Raw genomic sequence first — 17948 nt, 5'->3', positions numbered from 1 at the left:
GCGTTCCTTTGCGCTCCAAGTCCTCCCCTCCCGAGAGCCCCAATCCCACCGCGACCGCGATGTGCTACAAATCGCTTTATAATCTCTTTTTATAGAACCGCGTATACGAGAAATCGGGACCGCGGATCTGACTCGAAGCTTGAACTCAACTTTATAATCGCTACGGTTGCGCGGGTTTTCCGCGAAATTTCGTGAGTATATACATCTCGCGAATCGTTTCCGCGCACGTAAATTTCTACACCTTTCAAACATTAGCAGTTTATTGCCGTGTTACATGGCGTAGCATTGCAATTTACTTCGCTGTTTAGAGAGTTTTGACGACCTTTGACCCGGCGACGACGCGACCGGTCAGCACTGAATCGGGCATCTTGCCAGCACGTTTTGCGATTTGCATGACAAGCATATTAAATGTCCGTGACATTACTGTTACTAATTAGTACTTGCATTAGCAAGGCAATACATTCGCGGGATCGAACGAAAAGATGCGGTCGGCTTTACGAGACTGCTATCGATCGTCCTGCCGATAATATTTTGACCACTCGCGCCTTTCGTTCGATCATAAAAGTCGTTCTTCGTAATTGACGTAAAATTGTAATTTGTAAACTTATTTTATTACGGAATGATGATTTGTTCGTGTAAACATGCGATTACATATAACATCACGTAATTTTGGTTGCACAAATCCAAGTTCTTATTCATATTATTCTTATAATCAAAAAGTTCTTTTCATTCGTTCAATGTACGCAAAATTGAAATAATTGTATTGTTTAATAATTAATAGAGAAAATGATATTTATCAATAATGATAACTAATAAAATTCGTTCCCGATATGCGTATGGCCGATTTCATCAATTATCCATTTTTGTTGAAGCAGAAATCTCGTGAGCGGTCTGGAGGAGGCCAAGCGTCTTCGAGGAATCATATCGAGGAATCATCATTATGAATTCAGTCGGTCAGGCCACGACATATAATAGCGCAATAACGGCGGTATTATTAGCCGCAATTTCCGTGCGCCGGTCGGGGCGGCTTCGCTTAATTAGCCGCTGCTTCGGACACTTTTTCTCTCCTCCGAGGTCTCGTTCCGGACGTCTCGTTATGGCCATTAACTCTTCTCATGGTTCTAGCTGAGACCCTATCTTCGCTATCTAATGGAGCACGCAGTCGTCACTACTAGGATAGGATAACAAATCTGACAGAGCTTCGCCTGTCAATGTCTCGCGTTTCACCGCTAATTCTTTTTCCATCTCGTTTCCTTTTTCCCGTCTAATCATAATATATAATTTGTGACGTTGCAATATAATAATGCGTGCGATTGACGCGTGACGCGGTCGCTTAATTATGCTTCTAAAAAGGGGTTCGCTTCCGGTAAGAAGTTGACGATTAAGATAGAATTCGCGTATTAGACAGTCTTGTTCGAGTAACTCCAGATTAATAATATGTTATCTCTTCCCACATTATAACATATATGCAAGGAAGGAAATAATTTAATTTATCAATTTAAAATATCTGATTAATTTTCATTAAATATATGACTATACATCCGAGCTATGCAGCTGACACGAATTCTATATAACGACGGTGTAGTTTAAATCAATTTAATATTAATAATATTACAGTTAAATAGATATTATAGCCACATACATTTGCGTGTACATTTAGAAATCGTCCTTCCTTAATTTCTAAATTATGTAAATTATATCAAATTACGATATTTTATATCCTTCGAGAATTCTCCTGCCGCAGGATTTTCGCTACTGTCCCCAAAATTGTTATTTATTAAATAAATCTCGGAGCGCGTTTTGTAAACATCTTCTTCCGCTGCTGCTCGATTATATCATACCAATGCCAATGGTGAGATCATCCCTCTCGCGTTCGCTATATATCATCGCTTCGCCCACGCGGCAGGGTTAATCCTAAGCATTACCAGTAATAATACGCGCGGTCTTAACATATGTTTCGCCTTTTCTGTCCGCTTCGTCTTCCCTCTCTGTTCGCTCCCACTCGCGCGGTCCTTTACCCTCGATCTTCTTCATCCTTCTTTCACTTCTGTCTTCGCGCACAGGTATTCGAGGCTTTCGCGGCCGCCGCGCGCGCGCGAGGGAGAGAGAGAACGTCAGGGGGTAATTGATAATGTTAAACGCCGGGGTTAATCCGTCGATTTATGAGCAGAGTGTGCACCGTGGATTTTTTAAAATCTGCCAAATTGAGGGATAATCGTCCGACATTAATGCCTCGCGCTGCTTAAAGATCGCGAAGCCAGGGGAGGGGGGTTTGATTGAGAGAGATAAGTGGGAGTTCGTGGAGGTTTATAGCGCCTCGCGTGTCCGGTGGCGAATAAAAGAGGCCCCCGCTAATCCGCCAAGAAAAAGAGGAGGCGGGGTGCCTGAATCGGCTGAGAGAATCGATCTCGCGTTAGCCGCGGCGCGCGGGCGTTGAAGATAAAGCGCTTGCCTCGTGACCCGCCGGAGCCAGAGGTAGTCACTCGTTGTAGGATCCTGCGTTCGCAACGATGCGATGCAAGCTTTATCCCGTGACTTTTGAATCGCGTCATACCTAATCCGCGACGATAACTTGTGTGCGCGCATTTAGATAAATACTCTAACGTAATGGATATATATATATATATAAGAATATAATAGGAACGGAAATGTTAAAACTAGCAGCAGCGATAAAAAAGCTTTAAGAATGAAAAAAAAAACGTTTATATAGGTATACGAGATTGAACGTATTCGATTCCTATATAGCGATTCGTAAGACGCTAGTTCGTTTTTCGTCGTCGAAGTACGAGCAAGATGATTACAAACGCGTCTGTGTCACATTTACGGAGTAAACGATCGACGATTTCCGTTTACTCCGCGCTCCGTGCGCGGCAAACATCTATTATCGCGTATAATCCAGCGGGTGGGCGCATTAGCCGCGCGGAAATATGCGCGAGTGCTCGCGTGCGCGCGTGCACAGGATGGAAGGTGGGTGGACATGCCACCCGCGTCGCGGAACTCGTTAGGCTTTATGTGTTTTCAATTAAGTTTCCGGGCCCGCGTACGCGCGGCGGGCGCGCAGATTAGCGCGGGCGGCTGCATGCACTCGGGTCGATTAATCGTCGAGTATTATCTCTCTCGTCTCCCCTCGCGTGTCACGGGGGCCACTACGACGTTTAGAAAATTTATCGATGGCGGCTCGTTGTGTAAAGCACCGGTTATCCATCAGGTGTGAAGATAACGCGCGCGATAACGCCTAAACGTTATTCACGCAAAGTGCCGTAAGTCCGTCCATAGAGGCGCGTTTGCAGCTCGAGAGGGATTCCACGGACGATCGCTGAACTTTCACGCCGATGTCTGTTCATTTTATCTTATAGAAAAAAAAAGAAACCTGCGAGATGCATGGTAGGTTAGTCAAAGTTGATGCTTTCATTTAGATTGTATAGTTATGATAAAAACAGAAAAATCATAAGAGATATATTAGATATCAAAGTAATTATGAGAGACCGATGGCTGTGACATATAGACTAAGTTTACACGTCCACCATTAATCGGGTTTAACTCATCCAGCGTTTACACGTTTCCTTACAACCCGCTTTATAAGTCTGCATCTCTTCGTCGACGGGTGTAGACTAATAACAACTGGTGTTATAAAATCGGATTTAACTAACGTTTACACGGTATTTTACGCCGATAGTTATAACTGCAGTTGTTACTAAACCCGATTAATGGTGACGTGTAACCTTAGTCATATATATAAATATGTATTATTACAAATATGCTTGTAATAAATGCGTCCGTATATTATTATATATATATATATATATATATATATAAATAAAAACGTTTAATAGATAAGATATCTTTACTTAGAAAACAAGCATGCGAAAGCATGCGAATGTAAATGCGAAAGCGATGTAATCTTAATCCGTTTGGCCGGCAGAACAAACTTGTGCTCGTGGTCGTCAATGACTTGCGCCGAAACAAGCACCGGCCGAGTGAGTTAAGGCAAGTTTGCGAGCCAGGTAAACAAAAAACTAAGGAATTGTAGTTAAAATAATAATCTTTCTAATGATAAGAAGAAAACTTGGTGTTGACGATTAGTTATAAAAGATATTGTAGTTTTAATATGACGTACGAGAGGTTAGGACGAATGATCTTCCGAGCGTCAAAATCGCGCGAAGTTTCTAACCTCACTTGCACATGTCTTTTCTCCGCACTGTATGGTAGCGGCATAATTATTCTCTCGCGCATTGACAACCTTTATTTTCGCGAATTTTCCTTTCATTTTCCCTCTCAGCATTCTCACGTTATATCTTTCTTTGGCTCCATCTCTTCATCGCGTCATTCGCTACAACGCTACACGGCTACACCTCACTTAGCTGCAGACTGCTACAGACGACGTTGTGACACGTGACACGCGCATGTTCTGCTCTTTAGCACTGACGTAGTCAACTGACTTATTGTATAAATTTTAATATTTACACTAATAGAACATATAACTTACTCTTACACTATGTAAACTATATTTATTCATTATAAACAGATTTTTTTCTTTCTTTCTTTTTCTGCAATATGAACAAAATTAAAAGAGCGGTACAAGTTAATTTACAATAACTTTTAGGGCGCAGACAAGACACTTTGTAGGGACACAGAGATAAGCGCGTACAGACCGTAAAGACGGGTCACTTTGTAATGGTGCAGTCTGCTCGTCTGTATATGAGTCTACAACGTTTCTCTGTGTCCGTACAAAGTGTCTTGTCTGTACAGGTCCGTTCAGACGAGTAACTTCGTGTAGCGCTTCTCTTAAGAGCCACAAAATGTTCTTATTCAGCATAATCACTGCACAACTTATAATACAATCTGCATAACAAAGTGAATTATATTCTACCATAGCTGCAATCTATATACATAAAACAAAGTCGGGTTAGTTACAGCACTTATAACTCAAGAACGGCTGGACAGATTTTAATGATCTATGATTTGTTGGATTCGTCTCCGCCCCGAATAGCAGAATAACTAAAAAAAAAAAAAAAAAAAAACGGCCGGGGCGAAGCCCGGCGGGGCATGCTAGTGTCTTATAAAAAACACATTAAGGAAAAAGCATTCAGCTTCTGGTATTTTTATATATTATATATATCAAACATATAACATTTTATATAACGTATTTATATACTGTGTGTTTTAATGACATACATAACAATTTTTTGTTCCGCATGGCCCATTAAAATAAGTAAGAATAAAGAAACAAAAAGATTCAGAGGATTATCTTAATGAGACGGTAAACTCTTCTAAAATATTTGAGAGATAAAAATTCTAGTTAAATTCAAAAATTGTACAGAGAGAAGGCGAAGATCACATTATGCCTGCGCAATGTGTGTGATGTAATGTTTCTACAAAACGGAATCCAATTTCACGCGCGACAAAATACGCTCAGCTTGCACAACAGAGAGATAGTACCATTCTATGAAATAATTAAAATTAATCTTTCGTCGTATTTACGGCTTCAGACCGTGTCGCGCGACTCGCGTGACGCAAACGCAGAATGAAGAATTATCTCTTTGAGCAACACGTTGACGTGTGTCTTTATCATAATTAAGCGCGGCCGCGTGCACGCTAATTGACAAAGGCGTATATAATTGCGCCAGTATGGCGAAAGTAAATGTGGAAATGTAGTTGCCAATTTCGTGGAATTTCACGGTTCTTATACATATAAATCTCACTAACATGTACGTATATTACGCGAGGCAAGCGACAATGTGATTGGTTATTCATTCACAATAATGTTTAGAATCTCAACATTCAAATAAAAAAAAAAATTCTTCGTGAAGAATTATTCGGACCTCACCAATGTATTGCCGATTTCGATTAATGCGGGACAAACGACGTATGTGTCATGTCATGAAAAGTACATAATTCATTAATAACCCAGAAGGTATCGAAAGAGCACAGTGAGAATCGACCGCTCGTATAAAATATGAAAGTGCGATGGTATTCAGATTAAGATATGCGCGGAAGATAATCGATTTATATGCGCGTTGCATTAATCTCGGAACTTTTACGACAGTGCCCGCTACTGCTCCGCGATAAATTGCAACTTCGTTATCATGTCCCTCGAATGCGTCCCGTTCCTTTTTTTTTTTTTTCATACGTGTCGTAAATATCGCGCGCCATCAAAAGTAACGCATATGCATGCAAATGAGTTTTTGCAATCGTTAATGTAATACTTTTTTATCCGCGCGCGACTCTCGTGAGATATAAAAGTATCGCGTAACATTAATAAAAATCACAGCAAACGCGATATATTATCATCGCGCGATCAATTCAACTTTATTTAACTTTACTTTCTTTATGAAGAACGATAAATATTAAACACTTTGTCATATATATTTTCGTGCGCGCCTCTAAAAATAAAAATCTTACTTTAAAAAGTGCATAATTTCATATTTATATAACTCATATATATTATATTTTTTACACGTATCTTTATGTACGATGAATCACAAGCTCATAAAATCGGACAGGACACGCGCTTAGTATTAAACGCGTGATGGCGGTACAGAAGGATTCGTGCAATTAGGGCCACACAAAGATAGCTCATGGGAGACAATGCTGTTACTCGCGCGTCAGAACGGCAAAGGGCAACTGAATGAAACGACCAAGAAGTACATGGTCTAGGTGAAAGCGCGGGAGTTAACCGTTTTGAAGTCCCTCGCGGGCACCGTCCCGCACCCACGCCGCGGTCGCGCATGGACCGTATAGGAAGCGAGCCGGGAGATGCTCCCATCAGTCGCGCGGAGCAACGATGCGGCAGATGGATGAGCCGGCTCGATTCATAAGACTCGTAAGATCGAAGAAACGGGACAAGACAAACACCAGTTAATTGGGGAATCCGCTAAGATGGATGAACATCTTATTATCTGGCATATACGCGGTGTGCTGTATAACGCGGAGAGGGATCGCCGCGGTTGATGCATGAACTAGCGAGACGGAAAGATTAGGTGAATGGCGATCAAGGTACATTATGAGCATTAACAAATACGGCTCGGGCCGACGCGACGCCCGTGATTAATCGAGCCCCCGGAGAAAACCGCCACATCGGAATGCACCGCCGCACACGTAAAATGTTACCGCGGCCACGTGGTCGCGGGTCTTGACTCGGACCCAGAACCAGTCACGAATAATGGTATCAAAACGGATATGGTCACGAAAGGTCGAAATCCCGAACGTCGAACTTTGTGAACTTTGGACGCTATAACTTATGCTCATTATAAATCCGCAGGCCATTATCATTGCGAGTAGAACGGTTGTTAATCAGCGCTTCACAATTTGAGAATTGACTATATTATTAGATACACTTATTTGGATATTTTTTTTTAAATATCGAATTATTGTATATCGCAGTAATTTTGAATAAAAAATAATTATTTATATATATATAATATTTCCAGTTTGATGTTTATATATCAGTGTTATTAACTTACGGCAGCGTTTTTCCGATATTCCTCTTCCTCTATATATTCGTTTTATTTTATCTCAAGTCACGGAAAACGGGGATATATAATTATAATGTCGATAATGGGATAAAAGAAACGCGGTCGCGTGACGTAAAGAGAGAGTGCGAAAAAATGAAAAACGTGATTCTCTGTAATTTTAATAATCCACTGTAATCTGTAACAGCGGATCCTCTGTAATTAAGGCCTGCGAATTTCGGGAACCGGCCCGCTCGCGCAATCAGTGCACACGTGCTTTGCGAGGACGAGCCTGCCGCTCTGATACCTTCCGGGCTAAAAATGAATTATGCAAGTGATGGCGCAGCTCGAGAGTTATGATAACGTCTCACTCGATGCGCCGATTCTCCCTTGTGATCAGGCTCGGTGAGTATACCGGGAGTGAAACTCAGCGGGCGCGGTTGCCAGGTCATGTACGTTTAATGAAATAAGTATTATATTTACAATAATTTATATTAATCATTTTCTCCCTCCTAAAATATTACAATTGCAGACGAATGAAGCGATATATTTCCTTAAGCGTTTATAATTAGCTAATACAGCAATTTTGCTTATGTGTGATCATTGTGTCGTGCATGCACTCGCAATCGAAGCTTTCGAAACAATCACGCACAGAGATCGCAGAACGTTTGGCAGACAGACAAGCATACTTAAATCTTTAACACGGCAAATATTTTCGTACAGGTTAGCCGTGCTCAACTCGATCGAAGTTCGCACCAATAATTCAGCTTGAACAGCTAGTTTGACTATCTGGCATGAACCCCAGGCCCCAGGTCACCCTGCAGTAACATGACCTCGCATTGATTAAATTCAGCATCAAACTATTTCAAAAACGTGCTTCCTACTACAGTTATAGATGTAGAAATAAATACTTTCTGACATATAAAATGAAACAAATCCCAAGACAATGGGTTATTTCCACTTTCTCTTCCGTTATAATTAGCGAATTGAGGAACAAAAGGAATAAAATTTATTTACCGCAGTTTTGTTGCAGTCTAAAGCAATAAAATGGTTGAGTCTCGTTTTCTCACGGGCAATCCGGATAAAACGGAGAAACTCTGAGAGAGATCTGTCGAGTTTCCAGGACTAAAAGCGCGGTTCGAAAGCCTTTAAATCCGCATTGGGACGAAGCGCAGTGCTCTGTTGCGAATACCGCCGACGTCAGCGATTATACGGACGTACGTCGTGGATCTGTCGTAACGTTCGACTTGAGTCGTGGGGAAGGCGTATAAATTATGGACGTGGAGGTGCCGATACTTGATAAATCTATCGGCAGGTGATAGACGAGCCGAGGCAGCGCGGGTCGGCCTGTGACCAGCGAGTCGTGTGCACATCCTGGCGATAGGTTACAGCAGCGCGCATGCTGCATCGTCCCTCTGCTGCGCACGCCTGCACCTTCACCGTCGTAATCGTCGTCTTCAGGTGAGACACGCCGGACGACAGCGAAATCCCCTCGGTTCGCTCCTCCTTCCGCGCCACGTTGACCATCCTTGTACGCGGCACTGGCGATTGCGGGAACCCCGTAGGTCAATCCCGAGGCTCGATTACGCGTATCGATGACTATTAGGCGCGGTTTATTCACGGCTTCGTTGGCTCGGTCTGTCTCGGTCGTAGTTCACTGCATCGCGATAACCCCTTGCCTGCCATCACCCAAACTAGGAAGTCAGGTGAGACAGGTGACAGCTGATTAGAAAGGAAAGAATGGGAGAATGTTGGTCTGAGAGAATTCTTCGCGCGGTTGACTCAAATGCAATCAATTAATGTAATAATAAGAAAGATGAATTTTTATTACTTCACGTGTTTTAAATTATTAGGTATGTTGGAATTAATTTTTCTTAATAGAATTATAATTTTTTATCACATAGTTTTTTCGTAATTTTTAAAATTTTCGGCGTATTAAATATTTTCATAAACAAGCCTTAAAATTAAAATCTTAAAAAGGTTGCTATCGAACAGCCCGAGATATCCGTAAATCAGGAAAATGATGATTATTCGAAAGCACACTTTGTACACTTCAGCCACAAGATATAACGATTGCACAAGCATTAAGTATTTCTCCGAGATAGTTAATCTTTAGCTAAAGAAATCCGCATCTCTCATTGCACGTCAAATAATGTTTATAATCGCGCTTGCGCTTCACCGTCGATATACCCAGATGGTGTACCATTCATGCGAAAAGGTTGCACGGACAACGACGTATCGGAATAACATACGCTGAAAATTCAATTGTTACGTCACGGGAATCTACATACAAAGTATATACATATATACATATATCATTGGTTATCGCATAAATATCATCCGCGGTATAACGAACTGATTTCAGCGCTGATTAACCTTTCGACTATCGCGCACGTTCCTTTTTTTTCTACGAGAAAAAAATAGTTAGGACTTTGCGGGGATCTGGCTTGATCTCACAATTACATCATTACGTCGCTCAATAAAGTCAAAATGTCATTGAGTAATCGACGTGCGCTAGCAATCTCATCCAGATAGATTTACCCGCACACTCATTGTCAGTAAGATGAAGTCTTCTTTCAATTTAATTTTCATGCGATATTCACTCTGATTTTAGATGTGGCGCGTCTTTCGCAAACGTTTCATTCAACTCATCTGGGCTTTCAATTGCACAATGAAAATGAGAAACGGCCGTTTATAATCTGTCGCCTGCGAAAAACTGCAAAGTCCCGAGACCCGTGACACGTTGTCGCAGGTGTTTAATCTTCGCGGGAACTAGCGCAGGCGTGTTTCACCTGCCTGCGTGCTCGACCGGGAAGAAGAGGAAGAAGAAAAAAAAGAAGCGGTGAGGAAGGCGCGCAGAGAAGAGCACGCGCGCGGCACGTATACCTACGGATTTCTCCGCGGTACGACGCGACGGGCGTGCGGTCAATAAATTTGCGATTTTTCCGCGCGCGCGGTCAGCTCTTCCCATCACCCCACGCTCGCGCCCGCAACCATCTCGCGAGACGGACTTTCTTCCTTTTTTTTCTCTCTCTCTCTCTCTCTCCTAGGCGAGATGCATGCACGGCGCGAGAGACTGCCGCGCGACCCGGGAAAAAGGACGGCGCGGGCCACGATTACACGGATAATAAATTAACGCGCACGACCTTATCGAGGCGTATAATTCATCACGAGGGTTACGTGCGCGCGCGACCTGACTTCGCAACGCGCGCGGCGTACTCGTATTTTGCGCCGCCGCGCGCCCGCCGGCGCCGGGGCCCCCGATATGGCGATTTTGCACATTAAGCGCGTAAAACTCTAATGGCACCCGACCCCTTGCACCTGTAATACGGTACGGCCGGGGCGATGTGAAAGTTCGGAGCACGGAAGGAGGCTGAGCCCGGGACAAGGTAAACGCTCGTTAGGCCGAAGACGCGCGCATCGTTAGAGGAACGATGTATTTCCCCGGTCTACTTGCGAGTATACCCTTCTGTCAGAGGTAACGACTTTTCACAAAGAGTACGCTGTAATGATATTAACCCCCTGACTCGCGACGTTAATACCGCTTTCTTCTATTAATCAATTATCTTTCCGCGTGCCACGAACGGCGAGTGTCCGAAGATACACGTATAGAACCCCATCAATCAAGAAACGACGTCTTAACTTCAAACTAGACGAGTGCTTAGAAATAATGTCGATAGAAACGAAACTTGAAAAGATACAAACGCGGTGCTGTGTAATTAATAATGCCGAATTAAAGATTAGTAACTGCAAAAAAAGCAATCTTCAGAAAAAAAATCGTCATATAGCGCGGATACTTGTAAATACATAAATTAACTAATAAATGTACTCTCCTTGATCTCTTTCAATTGTTAAGACAACGAAGCGAGAAAATGAAGAGGATACAGAATGAAATATTTATGTAACAATTATTAAAAATTATTGTGTTTGAAACGCACACATACGCACATACATAGCTAAAATAATATATATTCTGAGAAAGATACAAATCGCGTAACATTCTCCTTCACTCAGCGAAATTATCAAGTCGATCTTTTATACGCGCGAGAAATTGGACTGTGGTTGATGCAACGAAATAAATGCAATTCCCTGCAGTCGTGTAGCAGAAAACGAGCGTTATCGATGTACGTAAATAGCAATTCGACTGGGAAATAAGTCCCGCAATGGATTTTGCCGCGGTCATAATGTCCAAAAATAGAATATAAGTCCCACATAGCGCAATCGTACTCTGTTCTGTTTCCATGTTTCATTAGACGTTTTGAAATATCGATCGATGTCGCAGTTAGCGTTCGGTTAACGTTATCGGTTAACGCAATCAATTTCAAATTCAAAAAAAGAAAAAGAATAAAATATAAGAAGATATATTAATTATTAATTTCTATAGAATTGACATTTGGCGCAATTTTTCGTTCAAGCCTTCCTTCTTTTCGCTCGTGTAATATGTACAAATTTAGAATAAAGGGGGTCGAAAACTTCTGCGACTCACGCGGCCTATCTTAATGGGCCTATCGTGACCGATCCGAAGTCTCGATCTTTCTGGTCTCCATAATCGCAGCGACGGCGACGGCGATATTAAACGCAATGTCAACAAACACATCTCGCGGTGCTTTTCCGCCCGCCTGTTGCCATTTATGGCTTCGGAGGAGAAGCGAGATTGCGCAACGGTGCAGTGTGCAGTACCCGCGAGATATTCTGTCACGTCGCGAGCTAACTAGGCGTGCGATTTGGGTGAGGGATAATTAATTAACGTTCGACGTGGCTTGACGTGGTACTACCGGCAATACTGTCGACCACGTTCAGACGCGCTCCGTCGACAGGACTTTCTTAAGAACCATCGCGATACGCCTTTCTCTGGACGCTCTCGTGGAAGTAATGTTTAGTTAAGTAAAAGTTTGGCTGACACATCGCCGCAATCAGAGAAACATCGAGCGAGCGAATAAAACGATGAGAAATAATGATACAAGCTAAACTATAAAGAAGCTTTTTAAAATCTGATATAAGCCGGAGAGAGAGAGAGAGAGAGAGAGAGAGAGAGAGAGAGAGAGAGAGAGAGAGAGAGAGAGAGAGAGAGAGAGAGAGAGAGAGAGAGAGAGAGAGAGAGAGAGAGAGAGAGAGAAAGTATATTTTCAGTATTATTTCTCTCTCCTCGACATTGGCATTAAAAGAATTGACGGTCCCGTTTGATTTACGAAAGCGTATACGTATTCATCGGTCTTGTAAATCCCGTTTACGAATAAGAGATCTCATTACACGTGATGCATCAACAAATCACGCTAACCGATAATCCGACCCGACCTTCATCCGCAACCTGCGCATCGCTGCATCGTTGCGGCGCGAGCGGGCAGCCGTATGGTAAGGCCGCCGGTATCTTCGAGCCGCGGAATACATTATCCCGAAGATTAGTGTGCGAACGATACGAGAAAAGGCATGTTACAGCGAGCCGCAAGCGGCCGAGAGGTCCATGCGAGCGCGGCACGAGTGCGGCGATCCGCCCGATAAAAACACGAGGTTACGCGCGAGTAGGCGTCAGATTTGTGCTTCTAATTTCTCGGTGAAATGCGCACCGCACGCGGAACTCGGTGAGTTTACCTCGAAGTCAGGTCTCCGAAGTTCCGTTTGGAGCAGCGTGTGACGATTGTAGCCGAAGGCGTCACTATCTAAAAGATACACTCATTAACTCATTCCAAGCGAATTTAGTTCAATTTACTGAAAGTGACTATTCTGCATATACAGTTCCCCGAAATTAATCTCAAATCGCGAATTAATTCCCATAATTTAAATTAATTTCAAACTGTTTAAAGTGACTATTCTGCGCGCAGTTTCCAAGAATTTAATTTCAAAAGTTGCGAATTAATTTCCCATTTTACTTCAAATTAGTTTCAGGCACTTCCGGGTTATGCGAGTCACTTCCGAACTAATGAAGAGAACGAGAAGCGGGATGAAATCGTAAACGTGCTTCGGCATTCTCTCCTCGTCCCTGCCTTTCCTTCCGCGTGTGACAGCTGTATACAGTTTAGTACGACATCATTCTCAACGCTGGCGTGGGAGTACGACGTTGGATTTACGCGTACAGGTGCATCTTACGCCGAGCATCTTTCGCTCGCTGGTACGTACACGGACGGCGATCAGGTCCCGCGCGCCTCTCGCTTTATTCAAGTACGACGAGCGGGAATGGACCACGCTGTGCGTGCCCACGTATAATACGTATATACAACGTTCGCGACGCGGCGCAAACGTTGCTGGAGTGCAAGTTAAACAACTATTCATAAATATCACAAAGCGCCGTTACTGACGGCCGCATGCGGCGCCCGGGGCGCTTCCTCACCGCGGTGCGCCGCCAGTAAATCCTCGCCGGCGGCGGCCGTACGATATAATGCCGTATACGTTTAAGCGGATCGCCGATGCGGATGATCCTCTTTCGAGAACACCTGACGCCGTTCTAAACGCGGAGGTGATTTGCGGACGCGCGAACGGGAAAGATATATTCACGACGGCAGACAAACTTCTCGCGGTCTTCCTTTTGTCCCCCCGTAGCGGGAACTTTCCGTCCCCGTCGGCGTACTCTGAATAATTGTTTTAATTAGTCATCAGCCTCTTTGTATTATCATATGTCATCGTAGCAAATACAACTTTGTCAAATGTTATCATTATCCAATCTAAAGCTACTCGATCTCAGAAAAATAAAATGAAAAAATGCGCGCAACAGTATTCAATTTGAATCAGCTCTTTTAATCGTAGATTTGAGATTTCTTCTCGTTGACGAAAAGTGGAAAAACGTTTTCACGACGATTCGCCTCAATAAGCCGCACAACAGCCAGCTTTTGACGGAAGACCCCTAATTAACTGGAAGTCTTAATTGGCACAATTTGCTCGCGTTTAGAGCTTACCGCGTCAACGGTTCACGGATGCTCGCTCGATCCCTCCATCGCGGACGTCACGACACTTTAACGAGGAACCGCATGAAGATCCGCGCGCTCACGACGCGTCGTCGAGAAGTTAATGGATTTAATCGCGAGATAATCGAGGAAGCGATGTCCCGAGGCCAGCCTCATCTCGTAGGCGAGGTCGCGTGCTCGCGATCGGGCATAATTCACGGCCGAGCGAACGCCGATAACGAGCCGGGGATTGACGGCGGACGCCCGAGGGACACGGACGCGGTCGGTAGACGTCGCTGCTTTTATTCCCTGACGTATATATGTGTGCCGTTTCGATTGCACGTGTGGCAGGTGGAACGCGCACAAGTTCAACGGCGCACCACCGCGACGTCAAGCCCGCGGCTGATTGCGAGAGAGAGCGAGCGCCAGATGCATGGTTTCCGGGAATATCGCGTCCGCAGAAACTTATCCGAATCAATAGCAATCACGATAAATTAGAGCCGCACGCGACACTCATCTGTTGCACTTTGCCGAAACGCGCGACTCGGATCCGAGGAAGACGGCGCTTTCCGAGAACGGCATTCTCCTCCGTTTGGCGCAAAAAGGCGTTCAAGCCTTGTATAAATTGTTGCCCCGAACACGCGATATTGTATGAAGTCAGTCCACCTGCGACTCCTGATAAAAAAAAAAAAACGGCGCGGGAACATCGCGTTAACAAATCACAATTACTTTGCTCGGACGTTTTCTAGAATCAAATTAGGACTCTTGCCCAAGTGCATGGGTTTATGCGATTTCTTTTGAAACCGAGTGTCTATTATTACAAAATTTTAGGAGCTCCGCCGGAATAAATAATTTTCTTGGACTTCGTTAAATATAAAAATGCAAAAGAGAAATATAAAAATGCAAGTCCCCTTAATTTGAGCAACTTTACGACACACCCGAAGCTAATAAAAATCAGCGAGATACCGTATGCTCGTCGGTTTTCAGTGCCTTTTAACACCTAGGCACTTTATGATAATTGTATAAGTACCCGGGCCCTGGCGGCGACTTTATGGCACGTTATTCATAATAATTGCGCGCGGTGAAACACGCTCGTGAGACGCGCCTCCGCCCGCGGAAACCGCGGCGGAGTGTCCCGCGTTGAGTATCTGATTAATGCCGTCAATAATTCGCGCGCGAGCGCCACGGAGAGAGATTCGAGCGATTCGGCGACTAACAATTATTATTCGGCCGGGGCCGTAAACACGGCATCGCGCAACTTTGTGTTACCCGCCGCCCGCGAGATATTTGCAAGTGTTCCTGATCGTCTGCTGATCGTGACTAGAGGGAGGGGGGAATTCCCTCTCTTTCCTCTCTCTCGCTTCGTTTTACTATATACCCTGCGCGGGATGGGAAGAAACGACCGGATGAACGACGTTAACGTTGTGTTAATTTGTCACGGGTCGAGCCAATTGCGAAATCGACAGCGCTGGCCGAGCAACCAACCGCTTTCGCGGTTGCTCCGGCTTTCATTAATGCAAATTACGGCCGTATCGCCTTTAAGAAAATGTTCCAGTCAATGACGTCGCGCGAAGGGTATCGCTTTCTGCGAACCCCTAAATTACAATTGTGCCCGCTCGCGTGTTTCATAAGGTGCGTGCTTGGCGCCGCGCACGTCGCGTAATTCACGAAGCGAGTTACATAAGGTTCCGTTAATAAATTGTCAAAGTCCTCGCTCAAGCTATACTTTTTCCCGCATCCTCGAGAGATTTTAATAATTATGTAAAATTCATGTGTTTGTGAAGCCTTCGGCAAAACTTTTTACTCCTAACTGCTTTTTTCTGCGGGTACGAGAATGCCAGATTGCGCTCACAAACCTGTTAACGGACGGAAGTTTTAATGGTCGTACAAAGTTGCTGGATACGTAGTGCCGCGTGATAAACTAAACGAGTTTGTCGCCATGTGACGCATAGCAACTGATTTGCATTTCATGTCTAATAAGCGAAAACTGACAAAAGGATATGTTAAAGGTTTTGTGAACGGTACCTATCATTTAATTACAATTAGAAGTCGATGTTAATGTCATTGTAGGTCTTGCTTACATTAAAAGAACAAATTTGAATCGTAATAATATTTTTGTACTCTTCAGATTTTAGTTTGTATATAGCTAAAACAATCTGTATTTATAAAATAATATATAAAATTATATAAAATTATAAAAAATAACTGACACGTATGTTTTTATCAATTTCGAATATTTAAAGGTTGAAACAATCACTCGAAAGAAATTCCATATATTTGAGTACGAGAAATCTCTGAAACCGAGATTTTTTTGAATGTTATATTTTTGCAAAAATAACATTGAAGGGTAGCGGTACGTTAAAAAATATGATATTAAAAAAATTTAAGTACACGAGAGATCACAGATATCACGTTGGAAACCCTAATCACTTAATTAATACCGTAACCTTTTTGTCTAAAATATTTTTTCATTTACCTATTTCACTGTTTCAGAGATATTCACTCGTAATCAAATATATCGAATTTCTATATCGAGTGGTTGTTTCAACCTCTAAACATGCTTCAAATCTGATAGAAAAAAATATGTACGTGTTTGTTATTTTGTGAGAAACAGTTCTAAACGTTCCCTTGTTAAATAAATAAAAGTATTAATAAATTGCTTTTTGTATAGATTGAAAATAAGTACGATATAGATTATTGTGAAATAATACATCGTTTAGAAAAACACATTCGACGAATATAATACAATATACAAAAAGGCTAGATATTTTTTATAATTCTGTCATTTTGGAGAAAAATTTTTTTTCTTCCAGTTGTACAGAAAGCCATTCATAGAATGTAACAGAAAGATTTGATCGCTTTGATAAAACCTTTCGCAGTTACTACATCATTTGACGCCGCGCGCGTTTCTCCGTTCATTTCCTCGTTCCCATGAATTACAGTCACCAATCATTAATTATCTCATAAGACGTCCGCGCGCGCGAGATACCGCAAAATAATACCGTAAATTAACCGATCTGTCTCGAGAACGCGGTGGCGAATGAAATCGGCTTTAAATCGAGGGGGGGGGGGCCGGCACAAGGAGTGCGCACATAAATCCGCGACCAGCCCGACGGCGGAGGGGTAAAAAAAAGACCCGGCGATTCTTTCCAGGCTCACGGCATTGCTCCACAACAGTATCCCTTTCATTGCATCCTCCACGTTACGCGCCGTGCTTACGCCACGTAATCTCGGTCGCATCTCTGATTTCAATCTGCGCGCGCTTTACAACGCACCGCACGCGAACGATCTACAAATCAGCCCAGTTTCTTTTATTCCATCCGGCGAACGAGAGAAAGAGAGAAAGAGACCGGTGCACACTAACGTACGTACACGCACGCGTTGCGTAATTCGCTTCATTGATTTACATCGCCCCGGCCGAAAGCCTGAGAAATCGCGCGTTAGGAACTAACAGAAAATGCGAGAAAGAAAAGTCACAAACTTTCCGTATGGCGAATTTTGCGGAAAAACTTAAGATCGGGTTAAATCTCGATTACGATGAGAAACCATACCTTGCTAATGAATTTAATTCTGAATGTTTCAGAAGAGAAAGAGAGGGAGAGAGAGAAAAAATGCATAATAG

General features: G+C 43.2%; 1 protein-coding gene and 1 long non-coding RNA gene across 3 annotated transcripts in view; one reads left to right on the top strand and one right to left on the bottom strand.

Moving 5' to 3' along the window:
- Positions 1–17948, bottom strand: part of LOC143902110 (uncharacterized) — a gene marked incomplete at its 5' end in the record, with an annotated part of 285928 nt that overhangs the window by 26305 nt on the left and 241675 nt on the right. The window lies entirely within an intron of this gene.
- The window catches only part of LOC143902073 (uncharacterized), a 140490-nt gene continuing 134544 nt past the window's right edge, over positions 12003–17948 (top strand). The window contains exons 1-3 of one of the 2 annotated variants that reach the window (XR_013258260.1): positions 12003–12803; positions 12888–13030; positions 13329–13557. This is a non-coding gene — a long non-coding RNA (uncharacterized LOC143902073). Of the gene's footprint in view, positions 13031–13328; positions 13558–17948 lie in introns of both variants that reach the window. The other variant, XR_013258259.1, reaches the window with a different exon arrangement.

This window comes from Temnothorax americanus, unplaced genomic scaffold, assembly GCF_048541705.1.
Source record: "Temnothorax americanus isolate GAGA-0224 unplaced genomic scaffold, ASM4854170v1 Scaffold100, whole genome shotgun sequence".
NCBI lineage: Eukaryota > Metazoa > Arthropoda > Insecta > Hymenoptera > Formicidae > Temnothorax > Temnothorax americanus.
The sequence above is the reverse complement of the archived record's forward strand: the minus strand, read 5'-3'. Positions and strand labels throughout refer to the sequence as shown.